Source organism: Clytia hemisphaerica, unplaced genomic scaffold, assembly GCF_902728285.1.
Source record: "Clytia hemisphaerica strain Z4C2 unplaced genomic scaffold, Clytia hemisphaerica genome assembly, whole genome shotgun sequence".
NCBI lineage: Eukaryota > Metazoa > Cnidaria > Hydrozoa > Leptothecata > Clytiidae > Clytia > Clytia hemisphaerica.
In genome coordinates, this window is record NW_027104189.1 from 2,264 (window position 1) to 10,073 (window position 7,810).

Consider the following 7,810-nt stretch of genomic DNA (forward strand, 5'->3'; position numbering starts at 1 on the left):
CTAAGTAATTGATAATGCCCAGACGATCTCAATCGAACGGAATCGACGATCGAACCAGTCGAACCAAATCGAACACAATCGACCGATTGAAATTCGATTGTCGAACGCAATCGAATCTCAATCGAATATTACCGCAATTTTCAGATTAGATTGATATTTGATTGCGTTCGATTGAACTTCGATTGCGTTCAATTGCGTTTGATCATCGATTCATTGACCCCCGGATTGTTCATCGCATAATTTCTACGGGAAATCGAAAGTACTCTCATTCGGCTTGTGATATTTGAGAGCTTGGATGTTGGGAAGCTGCAAGAATAAAGCCAAACGATCTCAATCGAACGGAATCGACAATCGAACCAGTCGAACAACAATCGAACCAATCGAATATTACCCAGAATTTTGACGTTCGATTGAGATTCGATTGCGTTTCCGGTTGAAACACTTGTGCTTATCTTTGACAGTGTAGACCTAACTCTTCATACAAAAATTACGGGAAACGCATATTTGGACTTTGTACCCTATGCTGCACTCAAGCACTTGAGCCAAAATCCCGCAAAGGCGGGACAAAAATCAATTTTTTTGAAGTTTGCAAAAAAACGCCACATAGAAGATCTTTCAAATTCAGTATGTGAATAGAGCAGTAAAAAATACAACTTTTCTATTTTTCCTTTTTTTGCAAAAGTTCTATGAATGAAAATAAAGGGATACAGTAATGATAATTTAATACTATCCATTGATGATCCGCGGCACTATCGTAAAGCTAGAATTGCTTTGCGTACTCTATGCTTGAGAAAATGATTGACAGATTGAAGTTTTTCGGGAGCTCGGGCGCTCTGTGAGAGTTCTCGGCTCAATCCTTGGACTGCGCTAAAAATGGTAGACTGAGCTGTGATAGCTCATTTCGATGGAAGTTGTTGGAATGTTTACAAGGCTCTTGACAGAATATTGTTCGTTTTATTGTCTATTGTCAATGATGACAGTGCCGTTATAAATTTTGTTAGATCTGACAAATTGATGTTTGTAAGTGCACTTTATAGTTTTGATTCCCATTGAAGAATCATTTTCTGGTTTTCATGTTATTTGATTCTGTTTTAGAATGGTCAGCGCTAAATCGCCAGGCAAAATTCCAAGCACTTTTCCCACTGGCCGTTTTTCTGATCTAGAAATTGAGTTTCAGCCATGCCATTGCTATTATCTGAGACCCCCCCCCTAACGGACTCCTAGTTAAGAGTTTATTAATGATATCAAGAATTAAAATGCAACAAAAATAAGTACTTTTCTTTCGTAACATAAACAAAATTATCGTTTACTAGTAACTATAATAGAATACACTTTAACCATGCATGGATAGGGGCCGCGGCTCCACTTTGAAAGTGGTAGGTGTTAGGTGATAGGGCCATAGTTTAGTGTAATTAGTGTCTAAGGAGGCGCCACGATGGTTGGCGCCGACGGGAGAACATTTTTGAAAATTAGCCCTTCTAGACTGGTTAAAACAGGTCTTTTTTAAAGCTTACGGCCCCTGATGGAAAGAAATGGTTGAAGAACAAAAGAAATGCTTGAAGAACAAAAGAAATGCTTCAAGAACAAAAGAAACAAAGCTTTATTTATTAAAGTAAGATTTCAAAATAAAAAAGGAGCAAGCACAACGTAGTCAGGCAGCTGAGGTCACATAAAAAAGTGCAGTAGCTACAAAGTTTGCGAGCAAACTTTAAACAGTTGTTTTCAATAGATACGACCTTTCTGAACACAAAATCATCAACCGGACAGTTTGAAAATAATTACCGGACGCGTCCGAAAATATTTTCGTATTTGATGACGTCACAAGCAAAATGAAAATTTTTATGAAAAAAAGCATAGACATATAATATACCAATCGACGCGTTTTTTGACGTAGATTAAGAAAAAGGTCAGTAACTATGTCTGAAAATTTGAAAATAAAAAGTTAAAAGCTTCCGAAGTTTTGATGACGTCATATTTACACTTTCTTTAGGATCGATTTTTTCGAGTTAAGTTGAGAAATCATACATATCCACTTAAAAGTCTTCTATATCGATTTTTGAGAGCTTTCGAATGGCGGTCTTAGATTTCAATTTTGATAAGTTTGAATTTTTGATTTTTTTTTCGTCTTGGACAGGTAAAATTGACGTTACGGACATAAAGGAAAAGCGTTCTAACTTTTTATAGCAAAATTTTCAGATATGGTTACTGACCATTTTCTTAATCTACGTTAAAAAACGCTTCGATCGGTATATAATATGTCTAAGTTGGTTCTCAAAATTTTTTCAGTTAGCCTATGGGCACGCTGCATGACGTCATCAGGTACTAAAATATTACCGGACACGTCCGGTAAGTAATTTCAACAACTCCGGTTGATGGTTTCTAGATATTTAGGTTGTATATTTTCAATTAAAAGTGGTTTGAGATTGTTTGCACCCCGTCCAATTTTTTTGTGACCTCAGCTGCTTGTCTATTGTGGAATGTACTTTCCACTCGATATTATTCTAACAAATCTGGAGTTTAAAAAAGTGAATATAAAGGAAAAATTGATCAGAAAATGGGACATATTTCTAGCGGCCTTCTTAGTAAATCAATAAAACGGTTAATAATTCTACTCTACAATAGAATAAAAAAATAAAACTGTAGGTAACAATAAAAAGAATGGTCCTTAAAAAACAAATGTTTTGATATTTTTCTAATGAGCTTTCGATTCGAATGTTTTGATGTTGATTTCGTCAAAAGAATGGCAAGAGACACACAAAGAGAGAAGAAAAAATAATATATTGTTGAAAGATATAAAGAATGAGAGAAATTGATCTTACCTTTGATTATAGAGTAAATAACTTTGACTATTGTTTATAAGGTTTACTGTCAATATTTTTTCGACATTTTATGACTGAAAAAAATTCTTTTCTTCAAATATTGAGTTTCAAAACTCAATTTAAAATTGAGTTTTCTGGCCGTATAACGGCCACAGAAAAGTGCTTGGAATTTTCACTGATCGCGTTTTCACCTTGACGTCAAAAAACATGAATATCTTCCACTTTGGAAAGAAAATAGATACCTGGATACAGTTTTTTTTACTTGTTTCCCTGATAATTCCTGATTGATTTAAAAAAAGAATGAATAGATTTGGATGATTTAAAGCATAAAGGTAAGTACTAATGCATTGAAGTTCATTTTTGTAAATTCTCCCTCGTTCCGCGCAAAAAATCCCGACAAGTGCGCACCCTACCTTAGGGAAAGTTGGTTTTTTGAGATTATACCACCCTGAAAATATTTTGCCAAGAAGATTGGCTGTCAAAAGTTAGATGCTGAAATCCCACTTTCCCTAAACCCCGCCCTCGCAGGCAAAAACGCGTTTTTTAACTCCCAAACAATTTTATACACAACGGTGGACCGCACATTTTCCCGGGCCATTTCTGAGAACTTTGAATTACGGGAAAGGTGTATTGCCTTGTGGAAATTTCGAATTTTGGTGAAAACTTTTGCCCTCGAAAATCCTGTGTCGTTCGCCCCCCTGTTACAGACAAATTCTGGAATGGCTGTTTGAGCCCAAGCAAATAAAAAAAGAGTAATCTTACCATATCTTAATCGATGCGCTTTGTACTTTAGTGAAGTTGCTAGAGTAGAGATTGACAGGACAGTATCAACCACAAAATTTGAAAAAGTTGCGAGTTTAACCACCACGGCTACGCCGTCCTTTTGAAATAGCCTCTAAATTTACATGAGTCAGCAAAAAAATTAAACTCCAAACAGGTCTTGATGCTTCACGCATTCCACGCATGTGCCCGCCCGCCTAACTACTGCGCACAGTAGTTTTTTTTTTCGATTCGACTTCGAGGTATTTTTTTCAACAAAATCTTACAGAACTTTATTAAATCATTCGTGATATTGAATGATCTGAAGTATGGATAAATATCATACATTAATTTTCTTAGATTATACGACATGGATCTTCGAAATTGTTTACCACCGTGGGATGACTTAAAATAACTTCTCACTCATTCCTCCCGTCGGGGGAAACATTAGCGAGTTTATGTTATATGCAACCGATGGAGAGGCTTCTATTTTGTCTACATAATACTGACTGGCTGAGGACGACACTTATACCGTCCTTGATTTGCGGGTCAGAACTGCAAGTTTTCCAAATCGATAGCTTCTGTCAATCCGTGACCGTTAAAAGTGCAAATACATAGACCCACTATTTTTTTACTACGGACATGTGGGCAAAGATGTATTTTGTTGCGTAAAAATGCGTGGACTTCACACTTCACCATTGTGACTGGCCATCAAGCAAGTTAAAGCTACTTTTCTAACTACCTAGAATATTGATCGTTTTCCATTGCGGTGAAGTGGCAATAGTAAAGTCATAGTAAAGTTTAGCCACCTAAGTAACTATACATGCTCAACTACTATCTACTCTGATCATCTTGTTGTATATGATACACATTTGAATTTGTGATAATCAATTCGGAGAAACTGAAGAACGTAACTTAATAAGCAAATTTGACCTCTACAACTTCCAAAGTGATAAAATTGACTGGGAAATTATTAACAAAGAATTAACAGACATTAATTGGTCTCAAGAACTGGACACAAGTCTATATGACGAGGCCCCCAGCGGTTTGCGTGATGGCGTGATTGGGACTTTTTTCTTGCGTGATGGCGTGATCAAGATTTTGGCGTGATGCGTGATAGGGCAAAAATTTGAGGCGTGATGCGTGCGATTTGGGCTATTTTTCGCTATTTTTTGCGTGATGACAAATTTTAGCGATTTTCGTGATGCGTGATGGAGAAAATTTTATTTTGCGTGATGGCGTGATTAGGGGTGCCGCTGGGGGGGGCCTCTATGACCCAAATCGTCAATATGCCAACTTCCTCGAAAAATGTCTTCTGATTGTGAAAAAGCATTTGCCAAAAAGAAAACCTCCAAAAAAATGTTCAAAGATTCCAAGAGATCGTCGTATTCTTATGAGAAAACGTAAAAGACTCTCCAAAAAGAATTTCAAAACCAATAAAACAAATCAGAAACTAATTGACATTGAACTGATGCTACAGTAATCCCACAAAAATGAATGTGATAAAGCAGAGCTGGATACCTCACTGAAAATCAAAAACAATCCTAAATACTTCTACTCCTATGCAAAAAGATTCACAAAAACTAAACCTAAAGTTGGCCCACTGAAAAATCCAACCACCAACAAATTAACATCTGACTCGCAAGGGATGGCAAACATCTTACAAAAGCAATACTGTTCAGTATTTATCAATCCCAAAACAGACTACAGTTTTCTGAATTCAAATGAGACAAAAGACTCCTCAACCCTTGAGCACATTACTTTCACAGAAGATAATTTCATCCAACAAATTGACACTATTCCAACCAACTCGTCAGCCGGACCAGATGGCTTGCCAGCATTGTTTTTCAAAATGTGCAAGAAATCACTTTCTAAGCCACTTAAGATGATATGGCAAAACAACTTTGACAAAGGAATCACACCTGGAATTCTCAAATCAAGCCACATTACACCAATCTCCAAGAAAGGAGATCAAGGTTTACCAGAGAATTATCGACCTGTTGCCCTGACATCAATTACCACTAAAATATTTGAGAAAATAGTCAGAGAGAAATTACAAACCCACCTTGAAGAAAATAACCTATACAATCCAACACAACACGGTTTCAGACCAGGGCGATCTTGCTTGAGTCAACTATTGGCTCATGTAGAAAGACTGATATCTCACCTACAAAACAATGAAAATGTTGATGTAATCTACCTTGACTTCAGCAAGGCCTTTGGACCATCAAATCTTGCTACACAAGCTAAAAATCGTTGGAATCAAAGGACAACTATTGAACTGGATACAATCCTTCCTTACTGAGAGATACCAAAAAGTTTCCATAAACACGTTCCTGTCAGACGAAGAGAAAGTTACAAGTGGAGTTCCACAAGGCTCAGTTCTGGGCCCCCTCTTGTTTCTGGTAATGATTAGTGACATCAACGAAAATATTAAAAATTCCATCTTCTCATCTTTTGCTGACGACACAAGACTTATGAAGGCAATATCTTGCGCTGCAGATGTGAGTCTGCTTCAAGATGATCTAGACATTGTCTATGACTGGACATCCATCAACAATATGGAGCTCAATGGAAAAAACACATGAACACATTGCATACGGAAAAAATGAACAACTGAAGATAAACTCAGTCTACAAATCAGATGTACAGCAGCCAATCGAAATATAAAATGCAGTGGAAGACCTGAGTATCCTACTCTCAAACAACCTGTCATATGAAATGCACACTCAAACGATCACTGACAGAGTCAAGGGTATAAGTGCCTGGATATACAGAACCTTTAAGTCCAGAGATAAATCAGTAATGATCACTCTTTGGTAGACATTGGTACTTCAACATCTGGAATACTGCTCCCAGCTATGGTCTCCTACAAAGCGATCCCTGATGCAAGAACTGTATCTGCAAAAATCCTTTATAAAAGGGATCCAACTTCCACCCAATTTGAATTATTGGGAGAAGCTCAAACACCTCAATATGTACAGTCTCGAGAGAAGACGCGAAAGCTACCAAGTTATATATACATGGTGTATAATCGAACAACTGGTGCCAAATTTTAACTATGGTGAAGGGGAAGGCGGTATTTATTCATATACAAACCAACGCCTGGGAAGAAAATGCCATACCTCAAACCAGTGAATACAACGAACAAGAACATTTGGAAGAGCTGCCTTTCGGACACCGGTCCAAGACTATTGTGTTACCAAGAAAAATACGTGACATGAACGAATGTTCCAAAAATTCCTTCAAAAAACAACTTGATCAATTTCTCCAAGATGTTCCCGGCCACTGCTCCCTGCCTATCTCCCTTACAGGATGGCTGACTCGAATTCAATTGTTGAAATGGTCAAACACCGACCCTACGGGTTGAGTGAGCAGAGAATTTGCTGAAACACATCAAAGGTAATCAAAGGTAGGTAATATAGAAATCTTGCCGAGCAATTAGCTAAATTTCATTGGGACAGCCACAGTTGCAAATATTAGACAATATTTGGTTGCCGGATGTTGATAAAGGTCCCTTTTTTCCTCAAAACAAAAGTTCTTTAAAAGGGGTACAAAAACCATAAAAAGCAATTCAGTCTCTCTCTGCTCTATAAGGATCGCAAAATTGCAAACAATGAAAATGGACTTCCTTTGTTCAAAATATAATAAGTTTGGCCGAAATTTCGGGAAATTTTATGCTTGGTTCATGTGCTCTAAGACCTAACGGTCGCAAAAACGGCAAAAATGATCGAGGCTGAAATTATCAAGATTCGTTGTTTTTTTGAATTTATGTTTGAATGAATATATAACCGACGTCTTACAAATCTACCACGAGCTAGAATCTTGATTTTAAAGTTTATTCATGAGCGATTTTCACATATTTTTGCATAGTTATATGATTAAAACAGATTAAAACGATCATGAATGGGCGTTAATAATTGCCAACGGCGGGCCGATAAAGCAAAACTTCCAAACCACCACGTCCTTTTCATGATTTGAAATCTTCTTCTTGATGGGCGTTGAATTTTGCCGATTTGTACGATCTTAAGAGAGGGAGGGCTGATCCACACATAACCGATCTCAAACTCCAGTACACCCCAGGTTACTTCAATTCTTTTTAAACTGTACAAGAAAGTAAAGAATTTGTCAATTTCAACAATGTTTTAATACGCTTCATATTAACTGTCCTTTTCCAACAGATCGATTGAATACACGGGTTTCGAATTATTAAATCTGGCGCGAGAGAAAAA